Below are 17,896 nucleotides of genomic sequence, written 5' to 3'. Positions count from 1 at the left end.
CTCTTTAACATTAATCAGGTACCGAACTTTATCTCTCTTAATGACTATTTTAACATCAAGCAAGTCCTGCAGTCTATTTTCTAAGTCATGCATAAAAGCGAAACCAAAATGAATTGAGACGCATTTTTGTATTAGATTAAGCATTAGGAGGACGGGAACGTTACACCTCTCAGACGTATAAATAAAGATCATATCAGATGTCCAACGAGCATTTAGAGCATTGGATTTGCTAGACGATTTGCTTAATGTTCTTATTTCTATGAAAACCTTTTACTCATTTAGACAGGTTCACATTTGTCTGCGTCTCTGTTCATTCAACTATGGGCTGGACCAAGGGTCAAACAGAAATTGCGCGTTGCGTTAATCTCCGTTAATAAAATTAGTGGCGTTAAAATGAATTTGCGTTAACGCGTTATTAACGCGTTAATTTTGACAGCCCTAGTATATACAGTATGTACAGGACGATACCAGGATTATTTTATTTTTATGTAGTGCCATACATTTTGTCACAAATGATTGAAAAAATCAGCATGTTTTCAGCATCCCTTTTGCTTTAATGACAGCATGTACTCAGGCTGGCATAGACTCCACAAGTGTGTGTAAAACCTGATCCATGTTTTCAGTGTGTGTTATAAATATAATCTTGTGTGTACTTTAATGGAAGCAAGGACATTTGAATGTCACAAATTTGCTCACACTTGATTAGTGTCTTTTAAGATCTTCATGATTTCAATGACATTTTAAATCCCAGATTTTCCATCTGAGATAAATGGCCTTATTAAATTACACTAGTCAGCATTTGAAGTGGATCAAAACCTTTTCTAAAAGTTGTCTTAAAACATACCCAATACATATTCTTGTCTTAGCACCCCTGTCTTCAATTGCTGACTAGTATATTTCCCAGTGCTAAACGAGTTGTGATTGCCAAAATAAGCACTAGGGGGAGTTTGTTTGTAAATTACCTGTACATAACCTTGTTATGAATATAGGAACTTTCTGTCGCTTCCTACTGCTAACGCTATGATGCTAAGTCTCTTTGGATAAATGCATAAATGTAAATCTCTGCTGCTGATGACAGTGTACCAACCTGGAATCCTCTCACGCTGTTCTGGAATGATACTCCTTTAACTATACACAGCAAGTCAGAGAATCAAGACCAATTTTAGCCATTGCTGACAGTATGTTCTCTTTAAATTTATGGCTATTTATTGCTCCAATTCTCAAGAGAGCACTTTATTACTGTAATCACAAGCCCTTCACTGCACATGCCAGAAAAGCTGTGATTCATCTCGCATTCTGATGTCTTTTTGCTTGGCCGTGGCTGTTGAAGATCGGCTTGCACATGCTAGCTGATTCAGCTGACAGCTTCTATCGGTGTTCAGAGAGTTTAGTATGCGATGGGTCGGTCAGGTGTGGACATCTGTGTCCTCTAACCTTTGGTGAGTGCTAATGAGCGGCACAGTTGTGCGATTGCTCGAATTGGCAGTGACAAACCGTTCAGGCCTGTCTCAGGGAACTCATCTTTGTGGGTCAGACTTGTGTTAAGAATTTATCTGGCAATGAGAGATGCACATATGAAGGTGCTTAAAGTCAATATAATATAAAATGTGTTCTGAGTTTGTGACACCACAGAAACATGTGATATTAACCACCCTGTCAAATTTAAATGATTTAAAATAGGAAAATAAATAAAATAAGATCTTAATATATATATATATATATATATATATATATATATATATATATATATATATATGAAGAGTTTGGTTCCAAAACGCAATAAACGCCATTTTTGAAAAAAATGAGTTACTGCCAAAATCAGCATTATATCAGGTCAGTAGTTAAAAGTAAATTCTTAATTTTACGCAAAATCCAATATCCGCCGTGTTATTCTGTCATCTTTTCTCCCTTTTTTCCCAAAATGCGACAAACGCCACTCCCACTTTTTTACAGAACGCAATAACTCCATTTCTGATATTACAGCCCACCAGTCACGCAATGTAAACAAACAATGGCGGACGCGCGTAGTACACGGAGTCCTGGTTTTCCTCATCTACTTTGTACTACGTGATCAACAAACAAAACAAAATAATACTTTAATTGCATCGCTAAACCTGTGATGGTTTTCTGTGACGGGAAAGAAACGTAAGCCATCACCATCTAACAATTTCCCTGAGAGGCACTCGGGAGACGGGTGCTTGTTCTCCCGACAGCATCAAGCTTCTCATGCTAACACATTGACCCCGGAGGATCTTATGAAAAACTGTACATAATTTTACTCACAGTCAACGAAAATCGAGCAGGACCAAAAACATTTTACAGTCGATCGCTGTGAAAGACGTTAAGCGAAGACGTCAAGTAACCGCAATGACAGGGTTCTTAATATGACAAAGTAAGTGTTTTGATTAATAACATTAATGTTTATATTTTTAATTAGTGTGTACAACTAGTCAACTAAATGAATATAACATGGCAAAGATGAATGCACATTTATATAGGCTATTGATTCAATAGATTTATAGCATTTTGAATAAAAACTTGTCATGGATTTATTGCATTTTGTGGAAAAAATAATCCGTTTTTATAATAAATCTTTGAAAATCAACTTATGGATTTGAATTTTTTATGTTTTTATAACCTAAAGATGCTGTGTGAAAGTTTGTAACAGAAAATAGTTGTTTTCATCTTGTCACTTTCTTGGTATAGAAAACACGTTTTTACCAAAATTTGTCAAAATGGATTTATTGCGTTTTGGAACCAAACTCTTCATATATATATATATATATATATATATATATATATATATATATATATATATATATATATATATATATATATATATATACACTCACCTAAAGGATTATTAGGAACACCTTTTCAATTTTTCATTAATGCAATTATCTAATCAACCAATCACATAGCAGTTGCTTCAATGCATTTAGGGGTGTGGGCCTCATCAAGATAATCTCCTGAACTACAAGTTGAATGTCAGAATGGGAAAGAAAGGTGATTTAAGCAATTTTGAGCGTGGCATGGTTGTTGGTGCCAGACGGCCCGGTCCGAGTATTTCACAATCAGCTCAGTTACTGGGATTTTCACGCACAACCATTTCTAGAGTTTACAAAGAATGGTGTGAAAAGGGAAAAACATCCAATATGCGGCAATCCTGTGATCGAAAATGTCTTGTTGATGCTAGAGGTCAGAGGAGAATGGGCCGACTGATTCAAGCCGATAAAAGAGCAACTTTGACTGAAATAATCACTCATTATAACCGAGGTATGCAGCAAAGCATTTGTGAAGCCACAACACGCACAACCTTGAGGCGGCTGGGCTACAACAGCAGAAGACTCCACCGGGTACCACTCATCTCCACTACAAATAGGAAAAAGAGGCTACAATTTGCACAAACTCACTAAAATTGGACAGTTGAAGACTGGAAAATTGTTGCCTAGTCTGATGAGTCTTGATTTTTATTGAAACATTTAGATGGTAGAGTCAGAATTTGGCGTGAACAGAATGAGAACATGGATCCATCATGCCTTGTTACCACTGTGCAGGCTGGTGGTGGTGATGTAATGGTGTGGGGGATGTTTTCATGGCACACTTTAGGCCCCTTAGTGCCTATTGGGCATTGTTTAAATGCCACGGCCTACCTAAGCATTGTTTCTGACCATGTCCATCCCTTTATGACCACCATGTACCCATCCTCTGATGGCTACTTCCAGCAGGATAATGCACCATATCACAAAGCTCGAATCATTTCAAATTGGTTCTTGAACATGACAATGAGTTCACTGTACTAAAATGGCCCCCACAGTCACCAGATCTCAACCCAATAGAGCATATTTGGGATGTGGTGGAATGGGAGCTTCGTGCCCTGGATGTGCATCCCACAAATCTACGTCAACTGCAAGATGCTATCCTATCAATATGGGCCAACATTTCTAAAAAATGCTTTCAGCACCTTGTTGAATCAATCCCACGTAGAATTAAGGCAGATCTGAAGGCGAAACACAGAATTATATTGTGTTCCTAATAATCTTTTAGGTGAGTGTGTGTATATATATTAGGTAAAAGTAAAAGGTATAAATAGGGGTAAAAGTTTGACCTGCATCATATTTACAATTTTTAAATCTGTCCTTCGAAGAAGACATTTCGCATAAAACAGTGATGCTGTGCTCAAAGTACTCACCACTGTGACATTTTGAGGAACAATGAAGACGAGATTCAGTTACATGATGAATTTAAAGCAACAGCTTGATTTCTTTACATCAGGTGAATGTGAATATGCTCAGCGGGACTCTTGCTGAGACTCTGGCACAAGTACCTCATTAGTGAAAGCCACATTAAGTGAGTTCAAGGTTGCTGGCTAACTTCATCACAGTTTTGTGCCTGTCCTTCATGTGACTTTTTACTGCATTCAACAGACCCATAAAGCCATTGCTGCTCTCTGCTCACTGACAACGCAGGCAAATATTTGCAAGATGTGTCAAGGCAAGCAGTGCGTGCATGTGGTCAGGGGGCCTTCAATATGACTTACTGGCCCCTTCAGACCGTGGACTATTGCAGACTGTAGACTCCGAAACGAGAGTGTCTTCTCTGACATATTTCAGATTCCAGCACGACTATTTAGCTTCCCGCACATCAAAGATGTCTCTTTGAAACTGACAGTGACCTTAGCAATAAACAGAAATACGATAGTCATCATGACCTGGCATCCTTTAAACGTTCACTGTTATTTTGAGAGAGTTTCCCTGTGACCCAGAGACATCATTTTGACTTCTGTGCTTTTACCATAAACAGGCTGTTTGACATTAATCTTCAGCTGATATGTCTGAAAAACGATTTATTTTAGCCATAACATGCTTTAATTATTATATTTTACAAGAAATGTAAAAAAAAAACTTTGGGAAAAATGTCCTCATAGTGAAAGTGAACTGAATGATGGACGTTTTGACCTTGACTTCGAAACATATGTTAAAATGTTATTTTTAAGTGTTGGACTTTGCAAATATGTTCTACAATATAACATTAGTGCTTTGGGGAATACTGAGAAAGGATATCTGGCCTGTGTTAGTAACGGACAACTGCTAACATTACTTTTGGCCAGTTTAGAGAAATCCTTGTACATTTATCAGTCCTTCAATTGCTTGCTTGTTACCTGGTTCTTGGCATTTGGCCTGCTTGAGACAAAATACCTCACTTCATCTCGCTCTCCATCATCCGGGTCCATAATGTTCCACTTCGTTTTCTTTCCTGTAAGAGATGTTTTTAAATTTTAAATTGATGGTCTCATTCTGAAAAGTTTGAAATCAATTCTTTGTTGTATTTCCTCTTACATGATTTGATGTATTTTATGTTTTGAAAGGATGCCAGATGGATGATGTTAAGATTTCTTTTTTTATTACAATCTTTGACCCTTGATTCAGAAGTGTATATGAAGAGTTTTGTTGCAAAACGAGATAACCACCGTTTTTTTAATTGTTCAGAAATCTCGTTTTTTGGTTGTGCATTCCAATTAATTTCAATGCAACTGCAGTTGGTTTGTTTTGATTTAAACCTTCATAACTTAAAAAAATACAGCTAAGTAGCACCATAAAACAAAATAATAACATGATAACATAATAATAAACATGTTTTGACAAAAATGTAAAAAAATTGATTTATCTCGTTTTGCAACGAAACTCTTCATATCCAAATACCTGCATGCTGAAGTGACCTTTTAAAATTATTTGTATAATAATAATAATAATAATAATAATAATAATAATAATGTTGGATCAATTAAACCAGTTTTTACTTTTGTGACACACAGTATAGGCTACTGTAAAAAGTGATAATTAATTTAAAAGTTTAAAACAAATTTAAAACCCTTTAATCCATTTATTCACTCAATGCTTACCAAACATGAAAAATATATTTTACAAAAAAGTTTTCAAAACCTACGTAAAAAAGAAATTCATAAATAATTAATTAAATAATGTAATTTTAGGAGCATATTTATTATTCATGTCTAAATATTATAATAATAATAAATGTGTTTGATTTTTAGATATGTGACGCAACGGGGCGCGGCACTTTTCGCCCCGTGAGCAACCCCATTAACAGTATTTGATTCGTTTTCTTTGACACAATAAAGCAATAATGTAAATAAATAAAACTTCTCTGTTATCAGACTGTGTTTCTCCAGCTGGTTTTGAGAGGCATTCGTTTAAGTGATTGTTTTAAACAAGTAACACAGTAACACATCTGTGAAAACTAGGAAATGTTCTTGCTAACAAGTTCCTAGTTCGGTAAACTGTCAGAAAGGTAAAATCAACAAATACAACCTAGTTTGATTGCCTGACCCAAGGTCACTGGGTTATGCACCATGTGTTTGGGCATTTGTGCTCAACCTACTCCCCTTAAAAATTAGTTTTTATTTATTTTTCATGCTAATAGATTTTGAATGTCATTTAACCTTGAGACAACATTCTTGATTATTTAAAGCATTGTAAAAGCGACAATGCTTGTGGATAGTGCATAACAGCATTTATAAAGTATCGTGGTTTAAAAGATTTTATGCAGTATAGGTTCACCTAGCTTGCAATGGACCCCTTACTGTAATGTAATTTTCCTCATCTAAAAAGTTGCTGTAACATAAAAAGCTGGTCCATTAAACATTGGGTCAGCTCTGGTTTTTAACAGCAATATTTTTTCATACTGCACTATGTGTGACACCTGATATGACTTTTAATGTCATAAAACAAATACTTTTCCACCAAGCAAAGATGTGTTGATGTGTCACACAATGCATGTTTTGCATTGAGATTGATGGTTTTAAGTCTCCAAGGTGTCCAAGGGCTTTACGAGAAAGTGTCATAGTTAAAACATCCAAACACTGGTGCAATGGCTCTTTTTAAGATCGGCATTATATGTAGTGAGAAGGGAGGGTAGGTATCTGCCTCCTGTCTTGGTGCAGAGGTACTCTGAATTCACTTGAGCTCTATTTCATAATCATTAATCTCTATCAAGTTTGCAAAGGTCTATAAATGTCTACAGCAATAAGACAGACGGCTCGCGGGATAAAGCAGCTCTCAACACACTGTACGCTGAAGAATTTATTTATTTTCCCGTTGATGTTTGTCAAAGAATTTGTTACGGAGATTTCACCCTTTGACCGGAAACAAAGCATGTTTTCCTGGCTCCAAGTTCTCTCTGGAAATACACTAAAGTGCAGTGAAATGCTTTATAATGCAGAGCATAATGCATGGGAGGACTTTCATAAAAAAATGTGTCTTTTTGATTAACAGCTTTTGTGTTGGGTTGTGTTGAAAAGTTCCATTTGGCTCCGTCCCATTTCTGTCTATAGATTCCGGAATATAAGGAGCAAACCTCAGCACTGTATGTAGAGCTAATGGGTGGCCTTGGTTTACATTGTTTGCTCATTCTAGAACCTGGAATTACAGTGCTGGGATACAAATAAACAAATGTAACTCAGAACGTGATTCAAAAACCAGAAAATTACAATGACCCAGCATACTGTAGGTTTATTTATAACCCAAATAAATTGGTTTTGTCCAATATTTACCCAACCATGTGTTAAAGACTCCACTTTTTTGAAAATATGCTCATTTTTAAGCTCCCCTGGAGTTAAACATTTGAATTTTACATTTTTGGAATCCATTCAGCCAATCTCAGGGTCTGGCTGTACCACTTTTAGCATAGCTTAGCATAATCCATTGAATCTGATTAGACCATTAGCATCGCACTAAAAATAACCAAAGAGTTTGGATATTTGTCCTATTTAAAACTTGACTGATCTGTAGTTACATTGTGTACTAAGACAGACAGAAAATTAAAAGTTGTGATTTTCTAGGCAGATATGGCTATTAACTATACTCTCATTCTGGTGTAATAATCAATGACTTTGCTGCTATAACATGGCTGCAGGAGGCGCAATGATATTACACAGCAGCCGAATATAGTCCTTTTAGTAACTTTCAATTTCAGGGGACTATTTTCCGGCAGTGCATTATATCACTACGCCTGCTGCAGCCATGTTACATGATTATTGATTATTACGCCAATATGAGAGTATAGTTCCTAGTCATATCTGCCTAGAAAATCGCAACTTTAAAGGGGACAGAGAATGAAAAACCATTTTTATCTTGTCTTTGTTGAATAATGGTAGTCTACCCGCATTCACAAACATACAAAAAGTTCTAGACATTCTAAACATCTCAGTCTCATAGAAATTCCTCTTTTAGAAATGTCAGCCAGAAAACATCCCAATCTGAAAAACTGATGCTTATGACATCACAGGCATCTCCCTGCCCCTTTAAAATAATTGGCTAGATTTTTAGAGTGGCAGCAAAGTCAGCCAATCAGTAATGAGATTGCAAGTTAAGCCAGTAGGGGGAGCCAAATAGGTGCAAAACCACTTGTTTAAATTCCCCCACCCTAATAGAGCTATTTGAGAGAGGTTTTTAGGAAGCTTCTAAGGCATTACAGACCCAAACTACATGTCACATCACAGAACAAGGATAAATACCTCGTTCAATCATTCTATGTCACCTTTAAATTTTCCGTCGGTTTTAGTACACGATGTAACTACAGATGTCAAGTTTTAAATAGGAAAAATATCCAAACTCTTTGGTTATTTTTGAGCACGATGCTAATGGTCTAATCAGATTCAATGGATTATGCTACGCTATGCTAAAAGTGGTACCGCCAGACCCAGAGATCGGCTGAATGGATTCTAAAATGGTAAAAATCATATGTGTAACTCTAGGGGAGCTGGAAAATGAGTATTTTTCATAAAAAGTGGAGTGTCCCTTTAAAACAAGAGTTTAGTGGACTCCTGTAAATTATACAGTAAATTGCAATTGGCAAAAACATACAAGTAAAGCAAATTATTTTAAACCCAAAGGTTGGTCTACCAATTCTCTGAATGAGGTCACTGTAGGTGGAGTAAGAATGGAAACATAAGCAAAACTATTGAATCATCTTGATTTTATAAAGGAATTCACAACAAAGCTTATAGCGTCAAAGACATGTCAAAATACGAGGAGGCCACGTCAAGAGATTTTGGGTGACTGTCAATTGATTCACTTGTGCTTGACATTCAATTTTCAAAAACATATCGCAAAGATCCAGACTTCACCTGGAAACGGATTAAAAAGTTAATGATAATAAATAATAATTGTCAAATGACACAGAAATACTCAGAAATGCTTATACTGAGGGTCACAATAGACACATTATTATAATGGGTGTCCGTGCACAACAATTATAGTTGTTAAAAAAATCTTTCAAAGAAAGAAAAATGGAATTTGTCGAAGACGGGATCTCTCCTCTTTATTATAATCAGATGCAAGATCAATTTGGGACCCTTTATTCTTGTATGCCCCTCCACATGCAGTTGCCGGTGGGTTGTCTTGTTCAGCTAACATAGGGCACCTGCCACATTTCAGTGGCTAGTGGATGATAGCTTTAACCCACACTTGATAATGTGCAGTACAACTCCTAAAAGATTTGCAAATTGATATACATTTTACTAGACCATCCCATAATAATGTAATGTAGTGGTTTTAGGTATCAGCTGTACAAAGGCTACCCACAGCTCTACAGTACATTATGTGCTGACCTGGGCATCTTGTTATGTTCCCACAGAGCCTTGCTTTCAAGTAGGTAACATATATCAAGAGTGTACTGTAGTGAAGCATGTAAATGAATACGAGCATCACAAATATTTCATCATGCCAATGTTTGTGTCTGTGGAACATAAAGGCCGTGTAATGTTCATGCTGCACTCCAGATGGGGCGCAGTTGCTGTGGTCAGTGCCTTTCTTTGAAAGTAAATATTTACATTTAAAGCGTATGAAGATGTAATACAAGCTTAAGGATTTAGGAGGCCGTATATCTCTATCACTTGTCTAGCTTTGACAGTCCAGGTGTTTACAGTAGGTTCGAAATGATCCTTGCTTAATGATTTTTGGAGTAGGTGAGATCCTTTAAAAAGTTTGTTTTGACCTTTACCTTAAATGTGTTTATTGACTTTCCACTATTTTTCAGTTGGCACCTTCGTAATTTGTTTGGGTGAACACAAAGCCACTGTGCGGCGCATAATTGCCACAATTAACAACAATCAAATTCGACTGAAAGACTTGAAAAATTGTGTGGGTATAGAATGACCTGCATTGTATACACAGCACATGCACACACACACACCCCGTATGACAAGTTGAGACTGAAGATTTGTGCTTTCCACAATTTGGCATGAAAAGAAAGATAAAGTGAACAGTGACTTTCTTTACAGAGCTCTCTTTCTGTTATCAATGAGCAGAACCTGACGTGCTATATGAGTTGTGTACATTTTTTGGCTGACCGAATTGCTAGCTGTACCATTAAAGGATTACGACGGTGACAGAATTGACAAAACCCTGTGCTATCTCTGTGAGGTCTGCAATGCTTAATGATGCACTTACGAGACTGAAACAGTCTTCTGTGAGAGTTTTATCAGAGTCTTTCCTTCAATCCTTCATAGGAGAGTGTAGAAGGACCTTTACGTTTATGTTCTTGGCAGTATGAGAGGGTCTTGCCGTTAGTTGTCCCAATGCGTTATCCAAGGCCTGAGAAAACTCACTGCGTGTCCTCATAGGAAAGCAGATGTTTAAAGTAACTGCAGTCAGCACATTATCATGCCAGGATGATGTCTACTGATCATAGACTAAGGAGGTGACCTATGACCCTTAAGGGCTAGAATTTACTGAACTGAATTTTAAAGAACTCCAATATTTCCACAAACGAGAAATACGTGTGAAAACCCAGCTAATGTCAGTTTTTATGATTACTGTTTTGTACATAAAATCATCCAAAATAATGAAAAGACCATTAAACAGGTTGTTTCTATTTTATAGATTTTCTATTATGCATCAAATTGAGGAGGTGTAGTAATTTAATGAGATTCTCCTTAAAAGGACACTCCACTTTTTTGAAAATATGCCAATTTTTCAGTTCCCCTAGACTTAATTTTTTTTTTTACATTTTTTGTAATCCATTCAGCTGATCTCCAGGTCTGGTGCTACCACTTTTAGCATAGCTTAGCATAATCTATTGAATCTGATTAGACCATTAGCATAGCAATCAAAAATAACCAAAGAGTTTGGATATTTTTCCTATTTAAAGCAGCACTATGTAGTTTCCATGTAAAAATGACTTACAGCTCCCCCATGTGGTTGAAAAGCGCAACAGTGCCTGGTATCAGATACTCTTCTGCAGGCAGGGGGAGGGGCGGGGCTGTGTGCTCTACCCTCCACCGCAACTTTTAGAGTGTGCTTGTAGCAGCTAGGAGGCTGCTCAGGTTGCAGCAACAGTACAATTTGTCCAGGTAATCACTGAAATAATTTTAGAGACATTATTTAAAGGTAAAAAAACTACATAGTGTTGCTTTAAAACTTGACTCTTCTGTAGTTACATTGTGTACAAAGACTGACAGAAAATGTAAAGATGCGATTTTCTAGGCAGATATGGCTATGAACTATACTCTCATTCTGGCGTAACAATCAAGGACTTTGCAGCTGTAACATGGTCACAATGATATTACGCAGCAGCCGAAAATAGTCCCCTAAGTAACTTTCAATGACAGGGGACTATTTTTGGGCACTGCGTAATATCATTGTGATCTGATGTTCAAAATAATGTACATTGTATATATATATATATATATATATATATATATATATATATATATATATATATATATATATATATATATATATATATATATATATATATATATGTATTAGTGTGCAGGACTATAAAAGGATCAAACTATTTCATCATGATGTCACGAGCCTCCCCTGTATAAGATAACAACCACACAGAAAATTTACCTTAACAAATGGCATCATGTTTGGGAAAGTAACCAAATTGAATGCAAGCATGACCAATAAAAATTATGTGGTTAAGAAGATAGCTGGGATTCTTAAGATGTGAAATCTAAGCAGATTCCGCACAGGATAACCACATTTATTTAACGCATTTGGAGGCAAACCTTTGTCATCTAGTGATCTAAGGCCTCTTCAGTGCTTTCCTAGTTAATCTCACAAAAGATCATATTACTGTGGTGGTGGTGGTGGTGGTGATGTGGACAACTGACAGACCTCTATCCCCAACATAACATATCACACTTGGGGATCTGAGCGCTCTGATTAGTGGGTTATTCCTGTAATCTGAGAAATCTAATGCATGGAGTTACAAACCACAGATGGTACAGCAGATGACCGTTTGCAGTCTCTTCTCACTGTAACAATTTGTTGATGGTGCAGGGTGTTGAACTGCAAAGAGAGATGGTGAGGTGAATGGTTTAACCAGGTCACATGTCAGTTTACCACAGGCCTGATTTATGATGGAAAGTGTTTTGTGCAAGAAAATAATTCATACTGGACGTTGGTTGGTGGAGTTGTGCCTAGGTGCTTATATGGGAAATGCAGGTTTGAAACTCTCACTTCCACATGATTTCCTGTCATATTATCTATGTTGTATTCTAGCAGATAAGCAGAATTTCTATTTTAATAATAAAAAAAACATATATCAACTGTATTTTCCTCATTTGATTACATAAAAAATCATGAAACATTTAATGTTTAATTTACTTGAATTATTCTTGATATATATAAAATGAATAAAAACTGTGTAGTGGGCACAACAACCTGTTTGGGGGGGCACGGCCCGCAAATGCCCCCCTTGACGCCAGCCCTGAACCTGTTTACCTTCAAAACCCATTTTAGCACCTAAAGTCAATGAAACTGAAGTAGTGATTGTTTTGTTTTCCCCATCATGACGTATATCAGAGTAAAATGTCTTCTGAAATGATAAAAGGTATGGCTGGACTTGAATCTGTCCATCGAGAATTGATTGGATCGTTGGAAGTTGGGTCATGTTGCTATTTGCTAATTGCGGCTATCTTTTCCTGGGCCTCGCCCACCCTGTGACCGGAAGTAAATAGAGATCGTCCCGAGAAGATTCGCATTTTAGATTAAAGATTATGAGGGCACATGTATTTTTAAAGTGCTCCTATTTCATTACTTAAAAACAAGGTTATTTTGTTTATTTGGTATAATACAATGTGTTTGTGTGGTTTATGGTTAAAAAAAAAAAATTCCACATACCAAACATTTTTGTAGCTCCAGATATACTGCTTTCCTCAAACGCATTGATTTTGTACAAAGCTCATCGATCTGAAAAGGTCGGTGTCCCTGATTGGCCAGCTAATTTGAACGTTGTGATTGGCCTGAATACCTCTGTCGTCAGCTAGAAATGTGACGCTCCTTACAATGTTTGAAAGAAGAAGAGTTAACTTACAGGTTATGAGTCAAAGCGGAGGAATTATGATAATGTCGGTCTTGTCCACATCTACAGGCCCAGGAAGTAAACTGTTGCCTACAATCCGTGTGTTTGTTGTAGGCCAAGAACAGAGATTTACGTTGGAAACGATAACTTGCGTCATCGTTTACTTTGGGGTATGTACCTTTTGCATATTGTTATACACACCAAAGGAAATGTAAAATTGTGAATCAAACGATAGTTGCTTTTTAAAAAATAATAATTAAATTTTTTTATTTAAAATAATATAATTAAAATTTCATTGTGACTTTAAGACTGTCTAAGGGGCAGTTCACATTTTGCATCTAAAACCACACGGAAAACACAACCGTGCTGCTTTCCTCCTTCTGTTGAAGTATGTTCACCTGGATAAAAGAGTGTCACATGGGTGTCGCTCTCTATTTGAACACACTTGTCACCCCAACTACAAAATAACATATTTGCGTGCGCAAAAGATGCAAAAAAGGTATATTTGTAAACATTTTCTTAGATCAGAATGTTAAGGTCACAACAAACATAAATTCATTCAAGTATGCTAACTTATACTACAGTGAATTTCTCAGTCCACTGGTTCTGTTGAGGAACGAGAAATGTGTGTTGACCTAAGGGTGGGGGTCAGATGAGGTATGGATCTGAATTCTTTGTAAACACTCTTATGAGGAGCAGATCCTCCCGTGGCCTGCAGAGATAAGAGAACCAACAGCAGCAAGCACTTGTTGATCAGAGAGATCAGAAGCACAAACAGAGCTGAGAACTTAAACATTCTGGCTTTGAATGGGCAATTAGATCTGAGATCATACATCAGCTAGCACCTGGGATGAAGTCTACACACGCAGGGAAGGAGTCATGTCTTCTGTAAGGGTTTGTTTTGGATGAAAATCAAGTTCCATTGCTGCAGAAGATCAGGATGCTTACCTTTTATTTTTTGCCAGTAAATCTGTCGATTGCAAATTAAAAGCAAAGCTAGAATTTCACAATGCTTTCAGTTTCATTTTGTAAAAGTAGAAATATAAATGTTTTACATACATGGGTTGAACGAAGCTAACACATAAATTAAAAAAAATGTATACCTTGAAAAGTCGCCTGGGATAAACGTGTCTGCCAAAATTTAAAAAATATTTCCCATAGAATTATTTACACTTTTTAGATTATCATTATCAAAAATCATCATTACCGCAACATTATATTACATTAAATATATGCATTTACAAACTCATCTTTCAGTAATGAGTACTAAAAAGTTGTCTAGGTACTACGACAAACAAAATTTCAACTTTTATCTGGAGAGAAAAAATTAGAACTGCTTACCTGGTAGCCATCTTGAGTGTCACAGTCAATTATGTCCCTTCCAACAATTTTTTTTAAAATGTTAGTTCTTCGAGGGCTTAAACAATGATTGAAAATTGTTGCGGAGGGTGAGAAAATTGGTCTTGGACACATTTATATTCCTTATTATTGTCTTTACATTCACCAATGATCACCAAATACCACATGTCAAATCCAGTCATGGACACGTTGCGATACTGACAAATTTCCCCTTAAATGTGGAAAAAACATCAAAATTGGTTTGTATGATGTCATTTGAAATCATGTGCAAAATAGTACAAGAAGAGATGTTTGTAACTGTATGCTTCTTATTTTGATAGCATTTACTTTTTTTCAAAATGTTTCATGACACCTCATAAGTATAATTTCGCGAGAATCACCCAGACGTGTCATTTAGCTTTTGACTGACAGCACAAGAGCGCACGTTCCATAAACCTGACGTGAACTTATCTATCAGTTTTGCTTTGACATAACTAGACCTCAGTGAGAGAACCGGTCTGGGAGGAGTTTTAGTGTAATAACCACTAATGTCATTCATCCAGCAAACTTCGGTTCATGACATCATCCCTGTCGGCATGTGCCACACTGGGCTGTTTAAAGAATCAATCAAACCATCTGTCCAAAAGAATTAGACTATGGTGCAGACTAAACATGTCAGACTAAACACTCCACCTATGATGAGCATCTTTCTTTTTTGCTTTCTTTTTGAAACGATCCACTTTTGGACACTCATGCGCCTGTGAAGGTTGCATACAAAACATTCCTCATGCTTCGGCATTCAATATTCGTCACGTCCATTCAAAGGCCGCTTTGAATTGGATGCGTTGAGCTCGCCAGACCTGATATATGCTATCAAATAAGATGTTGAAAGCGTTTAGTGGGACGCATTTGAATGAGGCAGCACTGGGCCCCCTTGGGGACCCGGTGAACTGAGAGGCCTCGGTTATAGATGGGATGAACTGGTCCATTGAAAGTGAAAGAATGCGATTGTATGACATATTAGCGCTTGGTAATTATCCATTGAAATGTGCTGGCATTGGTTCAACTCTGTCATTGACAAAAAAGCTCCTGTGAGTAAATGTTTAGCCAAACCCCAGCCGCGGCGGACTCATCATGACAATGAAGAGCTCATCGCTGTGTAACTCGTTCCAATTGTTATTTTTGGCGTTTTCGAAGCAGCTTCCATGCTGAACAATTTTTAATAGTTACATGAACATGTTAGCACACTTAGCACATTTAAAATCATGATCTACATGCTTTTTTTCTTAAAAATGACCTTTACCATAGCAAACATTTTTGGTATGTAAAACTGGCTTAAAGAATATGATAAAAATTTTTGTTGTCAGAAATATGACAAGCTCCAGCTGTGCTCTATAATAAAAACGTTGGAACCCCGAGCAGTTGAAAGCAACGGAATGCATAAATTTGTTTTCTCGCCGAGTGTCCCGTGTTTACATTCCAGAAACGACTTTGGTGCGTAGATTACACAAATCAATTATGACGGTGTAAATATCCACAGCTTGTGCATTTCCATGAAAACCTGAGGAAATGCCAAACTCACATACCGTTCATCATGTTGGACTTTGAAGTACTGATCAACAGTACTACATTGTAAACATGATACAAAGTCTCCCAATGGGAGCCTAAAGTTTTAGTTCATGTTATCAAATTCACTTTGTTTGGCCATTTAATTTGTTATCGTTGCCGTCTGAAATCGGTGGATTTGTATTACTTATATGGTCGTAAGACAGGCGTCTAAAGTTTCGACAGGGTTTGGCGTCAAGCATAGCAAGTTTTCAGAGAAATGTTTACTCATGCTTTTAAAGTTAAGAGTAGCTCATGGTTATTCTGGGCTTGTTATCTTGGAGCGCCTACATCTAAGCTAGAAGCCGCAAGGAGGAGGGCGTTTGTATGGATTACTGCATTGTGTTGCTGTCTCATAGTCCTTGTAACTAAAAAGAGTTCAGTCTATCTGCCAGCCAGGTTGCCATAGTAAGGGGTGAGAAAAAACGCACGGGGGGTTTAATTGGAACTTGACCTTTGCCATCCTGTCTCCAAGCACAGTATCATGCCAATTGCTTGGTTGCGGTATGAGACCAACTCTTTGTTTTTACCTTACAATAGTTGAAAGTAAGAGAGTTCTGGATTGGAAGAACTGGTCCAAGATCAGTGTAAATGAGATGCGGTTTCTCTGATGATGTAGCTCCTCCATCAGGCCAGTGCTGGATTGTTTTTGTGAAATGCAGTGAATTGGGTTGCGTTTTGGATGGGAACTGAGTTTCACAATGTCACATTCCATTCCAGGGGCAGTTTCAGACAACTTTTTTGGAGGGGGTGAAAATTAAGTCAAGGAGATTAACTGTTTGCAGTGTTGATTTCCATTTATTTATAAGACATAGATATAGTGTAGACTGTCTCTATAACAAGGGATTAGACAGTTTAGTTCTATCCATATTGAAAAATCTGTCATGATTGACTTTCTGCATGTTGTTCTTAACTTATTTTAATATTTTTGTCAGTGGAACACAAAATAAGTTTATGAAATATTCCTTACAATGAAAGTGGATGGTGACCAGGGGCCCTAAATAGGACATTAAACACACCATTAGTTCATAGGACCCATGCATTATAATGAACTAAATTCTGGATCTATATGACTTTTGGTTAGGAGCAGACTGAATTATATATGATATGATATATAATATGCTATGATATGATACATGATATGATATATGATATGATATATAATATATGATATGATACATGATATAATATGATATATGATATGATACATAATATGATATATGATATTATATATGATACATGATGATGTGATATATGATATGATACATGAAATGATACATGATATGATATATGATGTATGATGTGATATATGAATTATGATATATGATGTGATATATGATATGTGATTTATGATATATGATGTGATATATGATATTTGATTTATGATTAATGATATACGATATATGATATGTGTTACTGTGCGTTCACACCAGCCACGGTAGAGGCATCAAAAATGCGCTATTCATACGTAGTTGTACGCTTAAACATTTTGAGTTTACTCACTTTATTTGCGCATTAAATTCTAGTCATTTGAGACATTCACGCTGGAATTCGCATCATGGGAGGGGCTTCTGCTAGCCTGGTGCAACCAGACTCTCGTACATTCATTTCATTTGTA

At 36.7% G+C, this 17,896-nt stretch overlaps 1 protein-coding gene across 2 annotated transcripts in view; it reads left to right on the top strand.

Moving 5' to 3' along the window:
- angpt1 (angiopoietin 1) overlaps positions 1–17,896 on the top strand; it is a 202,829-nt gene that overhangs the window by 114,461 nt on the left and 70,472 nt on the right. The gene's annotated exons all lie outside the window — the stretch shown is intronic.

The sequence above is a fragment of the Misgurnus anguillicaudatus genome, chromosome 20, assembly GCF_027580225.2.
Source record: "Misgurnus anguillicaudatus chromosome 20, ASM2758022v2, whole genome shotgun sequence".
Lineage (NCBI taxonomy): Eukaryota > Metazoa > Chordata > Actinopteri > Cypriniformes > Cobitidae > Misgurnus > Misgurnus anguillicaudatus.
This window is presented reverse-complemented; position numbering and strand designations above follow the sequence as displayed.